At 46.6% G+C, this 12,795-nt stretch overlaps 1 long non-coding RNA gene across 1 annotated transcript; it reads left to right on the forward strand.

Annotated features, from left to right (window-relative positions):
- The first annotated feature begins 209 nt into the window (after positions 1-209).
- LOC144177704 (uncharacterized) lies at positions 210-6,559 on the forward strand. The gene is made up of 3 exons (XR_013323830.1): positions 210-634; positions 1,754-2,194; positions 5,909-6,559. It is a non-coding gene; the product is annotated as an uncharacterized LOC144177704 (long non-coding RNA).
- Positions 6,560-12,795: the final 6,236 nt, after the last annotated feature.

The following is a 12,795-nucleotide window of genomic DNA, read 5'->3' on the forward strand; positions in this document are numbered from 1 at the left end:
CGCTTAGACGCACACCACGTGACCCTCTAACGTCACGTCCGGGAAGTTTTTTATTGCTTATTTGTTGTCATGACCTAACCTATCTAGTAACGTTGATTGATTGATTGATTGATTCTGGGGTTTAACGCGCCGACGCAACGCAGGCGATGAGGCGCGCCGTAGTGGAGGGCTCCGGATTAATTTTGACCACCTGGGGATCTTTATATCTAGTAACGTTGGTCATGGCTACAGTCAGCCTTGGTTAATGCAAATGGCGGCGCCCACTAACGCGTGTCGGCGTGCTCATGCTCGTTGCTACGCGGCTAGATTTAGAAGAATACAGCGTGAAAAAGAAGCACTTTGCGCCGCACCACTGCTCTCTCAAGTGTCCTTACATCTTCGTCGTGTTGTTATGGTGGTACTTTGTGTTTTTGGTGCTAAATATCCCACGCAAATCGCTACACCGAAGCGTCCACCAGCCCCCTCTAAAGGCTTCGGAGTCTTCCTTGCCGTGTTTTCGGTGTTAGGACCCACGCTACGAAAGTAGCTTTTGTTGCAGCTCCAAGGCGTGCACGCCAGCCGAGACAGCACTCAATACGCTACGCAGTCTGCCGTGTTCATCTGCGCGAATGCCGAAGCCCCGACATACGAACAGGTTGGTATCAAACGACTTGGATGCCATATGATATATTGGGCGAGCGAAAGAGAAAACTATACTTCTCGGTAACGTTTGGTGCTTTTTGGTCTTAGCTGCTGCGCGTTAGGCATATTGAGCGCGATGAAATTGCAGTGGAGGGACTAGGTGACGTACAAACGCACGTACGAACAAATTTTTCACTGTCAGAAGTCACATTGATGTGACCGAACGATGTAAGCGAGGCTTTAGTAATGTACACACAGGCAGAATTCAGAAAAGCGCCTTGAAGTTTCTTGTCAGGCTGATGCGACGTAGCAGTGTGTCATGTGGTTCCTGAACTTCTCTGCCGCAGCACGGAAAGTTGGGCTAGTTGGAATTCATCTTCGTGGGGAAAGCGCTCGAGCGTTGACTGCGTTGACGCGTTGACTGCTTCTTTCTTCGTCCCTGCTATTTCAGCGGTTTTTCCACCACAACGAGCTTCTCTGTCTTTTGTTTTTCTTTGTCGAAGCAGTATTTTGCATTTTTTCTTTCAATGTATGTGCCACCCTTGCCCTGTTTTTCTCCAAACATAGAGTTTGGGAAAAGGAACGATTTTGTTTGTTGTGAACAAACCAGGCCAGTGGTTGGAAAAGAAGCTTTTATGTGCGCGATGCAGACTTTGCAGAACATGTCACTAGTTCGAAAAATTGCATGTTAAATACATGTGAATACTCAATCCTGAATGGTCAGTAAAGCTCAACCTCAAAATTCAAACATGTTCAATTCTTCTTACTAGAGTGCTACGTTGAGCTAGTTAGTATGAACTGAACACACCGAAAACAGTGTGAATGCGGTATGGGCAGTGCTCGTGTTTGTCGTTTCCTTCCACTCCGTCTTTGAGCTGTTTTCAGTGTGTTCACGTTCACAGTACTGAAAGGGCACAGACATGAATGCAGTATGGCACCACTTGCACAGTGCAATCACACATGAGCATTCATAAGTGCTAACGGGGGTATGCAAAAAGTTACACACAGATTTCAAGACTGAGTTCTCTGCCATAAGCAACTGTCGAAATCTAGCAGTGTTACATACTCAGTGTAGCAGGATATTAGTGATGCAGCATTTTCCCGGGTACTTTCATCATTGAATGTCTCGCAGGTTCTACACAAAAGATCTTGCAGCCTGGGGAGAACAAGCACAACCAGGACAGGGCATGGTTGGAATGGCGGATCTCTGTGCCACACGTTTGATCGATGGGCCACGGGATTCCGAGACCCTTGCCATTGGCCGCCTGGGCCTGGCCTCCTGGATGGGTCAAGTGACTTCAGGGCCCTGCTGTTTCATCCCACTCTGGCTTCGTGTTGCGGTGGGACCTGAGTTCGTGGTGCCTTGCTTGTTTTTGCTCAGGCTCAAACTGCTTCGCTGCTAACACTTGTCCTTGACATTCTGGCTCGTCCTTTCTGCCGCTCGAGGTGTTCCTGAGTGTCTCGTGTCAGCTAGTGGCTGATCCTGCCATGCAAGACGCTGCCAAGCCTGAGAACCTTCACCTGCGATGGATGGTGTGACTGATTGCACCACACACATGAGCTGTGGTACACCGTGAGTGGTTCATGTGTCCAGCACTAGCCAGCACCATAAACCACAGTAGTGGGCCCTGTTTTGCGAATGTTCTCCCATTCACCATTATTTTCTTTGTCGTGTCATTGGCGGCGTCCTTTTATTTGTTGTTCTGTCAAATGCACCTCATAGAAAAAAAAACAGATACACTTCAAATGCATTTGTGTGCACGTCCAGCATACGGCTTTGATCTTTCCCTTCGGCCGTAGCATTACAATGAGTTTAACACCTGCATTTCTTTACAATTGCACTTATATACTAAACACATAGTGTTTTTTTGCAAATTCATTGTATGTGCATCCCATACGCAGACGCTTAACACTCAGACGCTTCGTAGCCCAGTTGGGGAAGAGGGAAAGCAGGAAGGGTCGTCCGGTCAGGTCTGCCTCGCGCAAGAACTCGCACAAAAGGAAGGACCGCGCTTGCTGCATCCAGCTGAGGGGGTGGGGATGTTCATTCCTCCAATGACGTAACGCCGGCACCCGTGTGCATGTTCCTCAGTGGTAAAAGACTGGGAAAGTCATACAGTAGGCACTGGACCGTTGGACAGGCACGGGCGTCACAGTGGCTGTGTGGTCGCCCTCCTCGTCTTGATCGGTGTCATTAGCATCTGCTGTAGGCTCAGTGCCACCAGTTCTTTTTGAAGCGGCGTGTGCTCACCGCTTAGCTGGAACATCTTTAGTCAGGGCAGCAGCTGTCCTCGCCTTATAGATTAACTCTTCCATACCACGTGGAAGCCCTTTTGGAAGTGGAAGGGGATTGTGCAGCACCTTCGCCCCCAGTTCCCCTTTTGCTGGCACTTTTAGCCACTTGCGTTACTCGTTTGGGTCAAGGACCAGCTGGGAGGGCTACAGCAAGGGGGGACGAGCAGAAACGTACCAGCTCGCTGCCTCCTGTGCGGTGCCATTACCGATGCCGTTCACGTGTCCTGGGACCATGCGCAGGTGACTTCCACGTTATATGCCGAATTGCCAGCTCTAGGCTCCTCATCAGATATTTTAGAGGCTCCAATGAGTCGGTGAAAACGGTGAAGCTTTTGCCTCGCACAGAAAGTGGGCTAGTCCTTGCACATTCCATTAACTCCTCTCGTGAATAAAGGCCCACCTCTCATGCAGCACGCATCAGGCTAATTCTTGTTTCAATATTGCACAGTTGTCCATTCGTCAGTAATGAGCCTGCAGCATGGCTCTTTTTCTGACTGCAAGCATTCTCTCTCCCTTGAAAGCCATTCCCTTATTAGGCTTGTTACGCCAGTCTCTCCTGCAGAAGATTTTACGAACTTTTGTAGCATGCTTCGACATGGCAGCCTCAGCAGTTTTCTTCCCAACACCTGACCGTAACCCTTACAGGGGCCATGAAGACAAAATAGAAGTTTGTTTTATTTGAAGATTTCGTGTTTTATAGTGCCCCCTCCACTGGCCCGGATGCAAACGATGTTTTCTTCACTGAGAAATTAATCAGTTTAAGTTAAAATTTTGATTTTCCCGCTAAATCGTACGTTTTTATGGTCTGCAATGACATCACAGGAACCGACCGCTCTACAGCCGATTGCGAAGCCTTGTTTACCTTTAGTGAATCCAGATAGGCCACCATACCGCAGCAAGCCGTTTTCTGCCTTTGGTTTGTTTTTGACCGTATTTAAACCTGGCTTGTTTTTGTTCTGGGAGAAAATAATTGTTTCGAAAAACATAGTGCTCACTCGACAAATATGTCACGTAAGACACCGTTGCGTGCGTCAATCGGCCAGTGTCGTCTGAGACAACCCCAAAGCCCCGCAGTCCTGTGCAGCTAAACCAAGTGCCAACAGCAGTATTCATAGGTACTTCTATGTTCATGTGTGCTTTCGTAACTTCCACTGTTTGTCCCACCATTCTTACTGCTGTCTAAAGAATGTGCCATAAGTATAAGCACAAATTGCTCGTTGGGCAAGCTTTTAAGCTCTGCCTAATTTGCGTTTGCTTTTGCCGCCAATTGCAGGGCTGGCTGGTATGACATCACAGGTTCTGTGGCAGGAAATGAGCTGGTGGGTCGCATGGCCATTCCGTTTTTTCCTAATTATATAGTTTGTTTGAGCGAAGTGGGCGTTAGAAGTGGTGTCAGTATGATTCTAACGAGGCCGTCTTTTGAATGAACCAAACTTTTGTTTTGCCTTCATGGCCCCTTTAAAAGGATGTCGCCTTCGACAACGCACATTCCCACAATTGGCCGCACCTTATCGATGTTGATAATCTGTTCGACAAATTTCGCATTCCTATTTCCTCCTTGTGCAGATTCTGAAGGGTCTTTAGAGCTTGCACAGCTCAATTGTCCCCATATTGCTGAACTGTTATTCCAAGCGCTTGGTTAGTCTCTGCACTTTCACTTCGAAACAGTGTGTTTTCGTTCCGTCTCTGCAGTTCATCTAACCAGGTCAAATGTCGTCTGGCATTGTTCAGCTTTCAATCCACTTTCCAAGTGTTTGTGACAGTCTGAAGGCTTGCCCGAAGCTATGTTTTCTTAGTGCTATCCACTGGCTGCACGTTCAGTGTTGCGTTGTTCTATACGAAGGCATTACTCTTTTTCTCTTATGCCACTAACACTGGTTCCCCTGATATTCTGGCTTACGTGAACTGATGAAGTGAGAGAGCACTAAACAGAGTTTTGCTCTCCTTGGCACGAGGCGGCAACGTGTAGGCTGGGTAGGGCGGAAACTGAGTTGGCACAGCAGCTGGAAGCTGCAACTTGCATATGCTTTCTACCTTGTAATTGTCTGCGGTGAAGTAAAACAAAGACGTTGCGCAACGGTCCTGGAGCTAGGAACAAATTAAACCGCCAGCGAAACAACGAAGCACCCCAAAAGGGCATTCAAATGAATTCCCCTAATTCATTTGAATGTCCCATTTGGGGTGCTTCGTTGCCTCTGCCTGCGTGAATTTTAGTGCGAAATGTAACGTTTTAAATAATAGTATTACTCGGCTTAAAATGCTTTCTCTTAATCTCAACCTCTTGTCTGTTTTACGTTTCCATGTCCCCAATCACCCCACTTCCTTGTCAAGAAAATGTTTTGCAGCCGGTCATATTGAAAGTTTTCTTTTGATAGCAGTTCATGGTAGCACAGTTCCGCATTTTGTGAGGCATCCCACTTGAAAAGTGGCGTGCAACAATTCTTAGGCATCCACAGACTGGTAAACGTAACACCATTCCCGAAAAAAAAAATTAGCTCTCATGCTGAACAGACGATGGCAGGGTAAAAGAGTCAAGAGTAGAAAGGTTGTCCCCTTCACACGCGGCGGTGCAAGCATGTGCAAAGCACTTTCTTCGCAGATCAGTGAGTCAACTTCTGCTTTCACAATGTTATTTTGTTTGCAAGACCAATCTACCTGTCACTCCAAAAGGGTGAGGAGGGGGGGGGTAGAGTGGCTGTGCTTCTGCATATGAGGAAACAATTGGGCCCATCGACTAGCATGCAAAGTACTTCTATGCAGGTACTCAAAACCACCCTAGGGATTCTCCAATCTGCTAACTTCAAACAGGCACGCAATCAGTGGCTCGATCCTACAGTATTCGTAGCTTCCGACAAGGACTATCTCCGCAGCGCCTCCAATTTTCATAGTATTCCTCTACTTCCCTGCAAGACTGCTTGCCCGGTGGCGGCAAGTGACATTCTGGTGGCTACAAACTGAACCCTACTCACCTCCCCTCCTCTTCTGTTTTCAGTGTTTTTGCAGCAAAGAAAGCCGCCGTTCCCTGGCACCCAGGTCGGCCTTGAGCACTGGCTGTGGATCTACCTGCTGCATTCAGCTGCCAGAGCTCTGGCGGTGGCTTCGCCTCGGGGGGGGGGCAACTTCCCTCCTGAACTGGGTGGCACCAGATTTGCATGCTACCACAGCTGTTGCCAATGGGTTTTGGCAATTGTTGCACACGTTTATTGGGGGTCCACAAGCTCCTGCCAGCAATTCAAGGCTCGGACGGCACGGACACAGAGCCAAAAGTAGAGTGTGTCACGGTCAAAGACAGTGATGAAATATGAGAACTTGTTTCTAGTTTATTTTTCCAGGATTTTGTTGTTATCTTCATAGCAGCCCAATGACAGAAAAATGTGAAATAAATGCATTCAACTGCAACTGTGCACGCATTTCTTCCCCTCCCTGTCCAAATTTAGCATCCGGGGAACTCGTTCACATAATTTGTGAGCCTTCACCGCGGCACACCCGTACTAGGCAACCTAGGGGCGTAAAACCCAAATTTAAACCTCTAAAATCTTGAAACTTTTACCCACATCACAATTGTGCCATCATTGCAACCAAGCAAGTCATTCTACCCTGATTGGTTTTGACACCAGCTGTGTTCCTGTGAATGCTCAGGCTGAGTGAATGGCTACGCTTGGTTGCTCCTTTCCTGATTGTAACTCTGGTTGATCCTCCAAAGGCCTGGTTGACGCCTCACCAAGCTTGTTGCCTGGACACCGTGATTTTATTTTGCACTTGTTTCGTCAGCTGTCCTAATGGTTTCAACCTTATCCGGAAACAGTGCTGAAGACACTTGCCTTGACACCATCCAGCAAGGCAGCATAGGCAGCCCATGCGACGGTTTGTCCTCCAAGCACAAGGATGCCTAATACTGATAGTCAAGATGCTGCACACGTTTTTGACCACTGTAAGTTAAATGGGGATGCCGTATTTAGTGTACAAGTGAGACAACATTCGTTAGTCAGTTAAATGGGGACGCCGTATTTAGTGTACAAGTGAGACATCATTCGTTAGTCTTTGAGATCAACGAGTTCATCAACAGCATGCTGTACATGATTAGGGGCTCGCTGCCTATCGATGAAGTGCGGTAGTGGATTCAAGAGGAATAGTGCAAACAGATTTTTAGCATCAATTGAGATTTTCACTCGCGCTTTTACTGAGCTTCACGCTACTTGCAATGATAGAAAAAGATGCGAAAATGATCATGAGCATGACGAAGGCATATAGGAAACTGGTGCAAGACGTAAAGCCACCAAATGTGCTGACCTTTCAGCACGCCACATGCAAAACGTCCGAATTATTTACCCGCGCGCTCCTAACTGTGTAGCCGAAATGTAGGCACTGGTTACTAATGAAGTCATTTGAACAAGTTACTACAAGTGGTACCTCGTGCGCTTCGTTCGGACTGGCGATCCCGAGACGTGTTTGTGTCGGCCTAACCACTAGACGCACCACTCCGCAGCAGCCGCTTCCGACAAGCTTACGCAGCGGATTACGCATGCCTGAACTGGACTCCTCGGTGTCATTTTGCAGACTGACGAGCCAAGAAAAATCGCATATTTGTTCCAGCGGCAGGAGTCTGAACAGCTCGATCACGACGTTTCAAGAGAACCGACGGGCGTTACCAAAAAGCGCGCTGTTTCGCGCGTCGGTCTGATACGCCTTCTTCATTTTATTAAAGCATTAATGTCAGAGCTTTAAGATAGTGTCATGCGTTTGCAGATACACATCTGTTGATGCTGACCAAGCGCGCCTGACGATCACTCGTAGCCACGACCGGCTCGTGCTCGTAGCGTAGACGCAGGGCGCCGCCATTTGCTTATACAGCTACCATAACAAGGGAGGCGACAACTTTACAAAGACCTTGATATAGGCTCTAACAAAATTTTAAGCCAAATTATATTTCAATATGAGCTTGATTTAAACACACGTTGTTTATTTAAGCACTAGTATAATAAACACACCGGACATGACGGCGAGAAGGTCACGTGGTGTGCGTCTAGGCAACCAGGCAGGGCGGTAAAGCACGAGAGCTTCGCCGCTGCGACATTCCACAATAAAACACAATAAAAACAACGTACTCTACTCTCGCTACCAGACGACTGCTCAGTGGTGATCTCTGCGCCCTCAAGCGTATTTTTTTTCTTTCTTTTTGTTTTTTTTTGTCTTTCCCGTGATGGCGGATTTGTTGTAGCGTATGTGCGGTCGTCGCTTTTCAGCAGCGGCGGGTTAACCAACGGATCGCCAGCGATGCGACATGGTGAGTTTGGTGAGTACATACGACCAGTTTGTTACGATTCAATGCTTTTAATACCTATACGCTTCCTTCTTTGCTGTCCCGCCCTAAACTGTTGTCGCGAGGTTTCACACTCGATCCGCGAGGGCAAATTAAACGGACGATCATTGTAAATTTACCGCAGCATCTAATGACTGTTGGAATCCGTTGGCATTAGCTGTTAATAGTGCCAGTCTTTGGTGTTTCGCAGACAAGCTGGTTGCTCAACCTGAATGCAAACGAATGAAAACGCAGCACACATTAGGTAGGTAGGAAGCCAGCGACGCGGATGAGACAACTGGCTGCCTTGGCATTTAATTACAGCAAAATGTTTGCACCAAGAAAATTGATGAGCTATAGCGACCGCCATCCATCACGTTAAAACCACATTCTCGCAATCTGTGTTCCTTAACTGAAAGGTACAAACGTTGCTTTGTACATTGTTCGCGACGCTGTTTCGTCTCACTTTCTCTCGCAGCTTTTTTCAGTCCCTCGCAGGGCATATTGTCGCGGCATTAGTTTAGTATGCACTCGTACGGCTAAAGTCAAGCCTACGGATTTTCACGCGATGAAAGACTTCGCAACCCCTTTGGCTCTTACTCGGAAATAATGTTGGGGCGTTGCTATACCCATCACACAATAAAACAGAGTACAGTGCACGTGCCACACACTTGTCTATAACAGCGAGTTCATCTTCATTGAACTACCTCTGAAAACGGCGGAAACAAGCTTTTACAAAAACTGTAAGGCCAAAAGTGGTGGGTAAGATTTAAGAACGCCATGCCATAGTAGTTTTCTTTATATCCTTTTCGGGCGAGGAAGGATGAGGCTAGAAGTACGACAGTTGTGTTATAGATAAGTGTGTTGCTCTCTGTACATACTATATCACCGGTGGTTAAGGAGTTAGGGATAAAGGAGTGACAAAGAGGGAAAGGAAAACTGTTTAAGTTAGCTATCATTTTTGACAAGTGACTTTAAGGTACCCGCAACATTTTTGAAAGTACAAGGGCAGTCTCACCAAAACTGAGAACCCTGCATGATTTAGTAACGTGACGGGTTGGCCTAGTTGATATTCCATTGCTCGAACAGTGGAGGGCAATAAAATGGACAGGGACTCTGAAAGGACAACACAAGTGCGCTACTACAACTGCAGTTTATTATACAGACACTGTTTTTTAAAAACAAGCTAAGGACAAATAAAACTGTGCAGAAAGAAAAAGAACAAATAAAGGGGTAATCACGTGTGATTAATTCTGCACGCTCAGACACCCATCAACCCATGCGCCATTGCAAAATTGAATTTCAGTTCAATTTCTCTGCCTGGTGGTGCAAGTAATACACGCCAATACACCTGTCTTATGCAGTCTTGAGTATTTGCTGCTTCTACTTTTTATTTTTTAATTGTTGAAGTTTGCTAATCGGCATAAAAACTACCTCCCTACTGTGCCGATCGCTCGATCGACTGCAGCGGGTGGAGCTGAGATTGGGTAAACCATTCAGGCATCATTGCAATGTACCTGGGACCCACTGCAGTGGCTATGGTGTTGTGCTGCTGAGACCAAGGACGTAGGTTCGATTCCCGGCCATGGCGGCTGCTTTTCTGATGGAGGCGGAAAGCAAAAACGCCCGTGTGGTCGAGATTCGGTGCACGCTAAAGATCCCCAGGTGGTCAAAAGTAATCCCGAGCCCTCCACTACAGTGTGCCTTTAGCGAAGGTGTAGCTTTGGCACAAACCCCACAAACAATTATTCAAGCATTGTACCAGGTGAAGAAAAAATAATGTAAAAAGGTAAATACGTTTGCATTGTTTTCCGTTCATGCAAATAAATTAAACATGCTGCTGGTCATAACAGAAATTTCAGGGTTCAGTTTTTTGGTATGAAGGCCTCTGGTACTAGTGCTCCCTTTAGTACGTGTGATCAAATGCTGTGTGCTGGCCACCAGACCCACCCGCAGCTTGGAGAACATCTTGTACAGCCTTCTGCTCAGTTATTGTTGGCCAACTGCTAAGGCCCCTGTTGCCTACCTAAGAGCTGCTTGAGAAGTAGTGCGTGTGTGCAAGTCATGCAAATCAGTTAGGCAGGCAGGTGAAAGTGTTATTTGGTGTGTTAAACCCGAAATTAGACTGCTTATCCTTCCGGTTTATCAACCATTCTTTGGCGCTGTCAGGGGCGGATCCAGGTTTTTTCTGAGGGGGGTCAGCTTCAATCAGTGATGATGATCATCATCATGTGGAGGAGGAGGAGCGGGAGGAGTCTTTTTTATTTGCAAATATTTCGGAAAAGCAAAAAATTTAAGAAATATAAAAAATCGTTACCTAGACTTTCTCTACCACCTGAGGGGTCATCGTAGTGGGGGTATCAGTTCAAAAATTAAGGGAGGGGTCAGGACATCCGGACCCCCCTTCTGGATCCGCCAATGGGTGCTGTCTTCATGTGGCACCCAATTTGTGCTTCCCATTATAGCTGCTCAGGACCATAGCCAGATTTTTTTTTTGGGGGGGGGGGTATGGATTTTGGGAAGGGGGTAGTTTTCCCGAAGGCAACAGTAAGTATTGCTTACATGCTGCCTGGAAAAGATTTCAGGAGGGGTTCAAACCCCCAAACCCCTCCCTCTGGGTACGGCCCTGTAGCTACTGCATGTAATTCAGAGTTCAGCTGACCATCATCTGAAGTGAAACTTTGCTTCTTTTGCAGCTGACCATGGCCACGGTGACTGCGACACACTGGGCCATCTTTGGATGTGCAGAAAAATGGAGCAATAAATTTGTACACTTTAATAACGAAATACTTCTGTTGAATGGTTACCTGTGCTACCAGAAAACTTTTCTTTGAGATTTATGGGCCGATCAAAATTCATCACATAGAGGTAATTGCAGGGCATTATTTTCTAGTACCAGGGTCCTTTCACCCGACCATGGTTCCCAAGAAAGACACGGAGTCCCTGGAAAACCACACCTTTACTGGAAGTCCCGTTCCCCCAAGGTCCGATCATCAGCAGGTCACGCTGTGCACACCTCGTCCAGCACTGTTGGCCATGTTCTAATCCAGGCCATGTCGTGCCAGATCTTCGTCTTCCCCTGGGACATATCCCGTGGGATTGACCACCGCCACCATTGTCCGGTTACAATTTAAAACGACGCGCAAGGAGCAGTATAACGGATGAGCAGTTGTACACAAGCAAATTACATAGGCAAAGTTACACATGCCGTGATCCCCGGCTAGTCATCATTTGTCTGGCTGAAGTGCAGAATAAATGTCTTTCCATTTCTGACCATTTTGGTGTTGCCATGTCACTTCCTCAGCAAGTGTGACAAGGTCATGCGAGGCGACAAAATGAGCCATAATGGAGTAAGGGATACAACAGGAGTTGCAAGTTATTTGTTTTCATCACGTTACTATTAGTAGACTACCTATAACAAAGCTACCTTTTCCGTTCTTATGAGGTTTCACTGTAAATGCCACGAAAAAGTAAATCCCTGTTACTCAAAGGGGCTTACTCTTCATTTTTTCATGAAGAAAAAATGAATGTTTGGTTCATTGGAATGACTGCCTCATTAGTATGACACTGGCACGCATTATGGGACGCAGTGCAACTGGCTGAGGCCAGCAAAAGCGAACGCAAGTTGTTAGGCAGGGCTTATGAGCTTGAAAAACAAGTTTTTTTTTTTTCATTTTATAATAGTAGGAATCGGGTGAACAATGGAACTTGAAAAACTTGTGTAAACTAAACAAAAGTACCAGTGTGCGCTGTTGTACTGTGCACACTATGCTTGTTAGAGCTGCTCAGCAGTATGGCGCTTTGGAGTTTTCTCACAACACTGGCCGATTGGCGTAAACGACATCGTCTTACATGACCCTATTTCTTGAGCATACCCTATATTTCACGAAACGATTACTACATGCTGTAACAAAGACAAGCCAGAAATACAAGCGAGGTGCAAATACGCTCAAAAACAAAGTGAGTATGGACAGTGGGCCTGAGTGCTATTCATGCGCCATCTAGAGGATGGGCGGTAAACGAAGAAATGAAATTATAAGGCATTTATTTTGCCACAGGGCATAGATGAGGGAGTAGGAGTTGATGACCAAAGTTAATTGAACATGAAAATGTTCACTTCGCAGATGAAGTCCAAGAGGGAATGATGATGAGCCCCATGTATCCATGTAGTGTATGCAGTTGCGTCGCCTACGCGGAGGCCTGTCACCGCAAGATGTTGCATCCTTGTTGGATGCAAGGCAAGGTTTCCCTATCCGCTGCAGCCCTAGTTAACGTGCTCAACATTCATTTCAAATACCTGCCCTGGATATATCATCACTGACATCACAAGACACTATTTAGCGAGAGGATTGAAACTTTGGCTTAAATTGTGTAATCTCTCAATGAATAAGGCATCATTCGCTGCTTGGCAAGCAGTAGGGGCACTATAAGACACCCAATGTTGTGAGTGAAACTGGTATTTTGTCCTAATGGCCCCTTTAAGGCGAATAAAAGGTTTGCTCCACAACAGGATTTGTAGCAACTGTGAAACTTAGCAAAGAACTGTAATGTTGTGGCACAGCAGATAAGACGAACCATGG

Source organism: Haemaphysalis longicornis, unplaced genomic scaffold (genome assembly GCF_048455015.1).
Source record: "Haemaphysalis longicornis isolate Haplotype H1 unplaced genomic scaffold, Haemaphysalis longicornis Haplotype H1 scaffold_30, whole genome shotgun sequence".
Classification (NCBI taxonomy): domain Eukaryota; kingdom Metazoa; phylum Arthropoda; class Arachnida; order Ixodida; family Ixodidae; genus Haemaphysalis; species Haemaphysalis longicornis.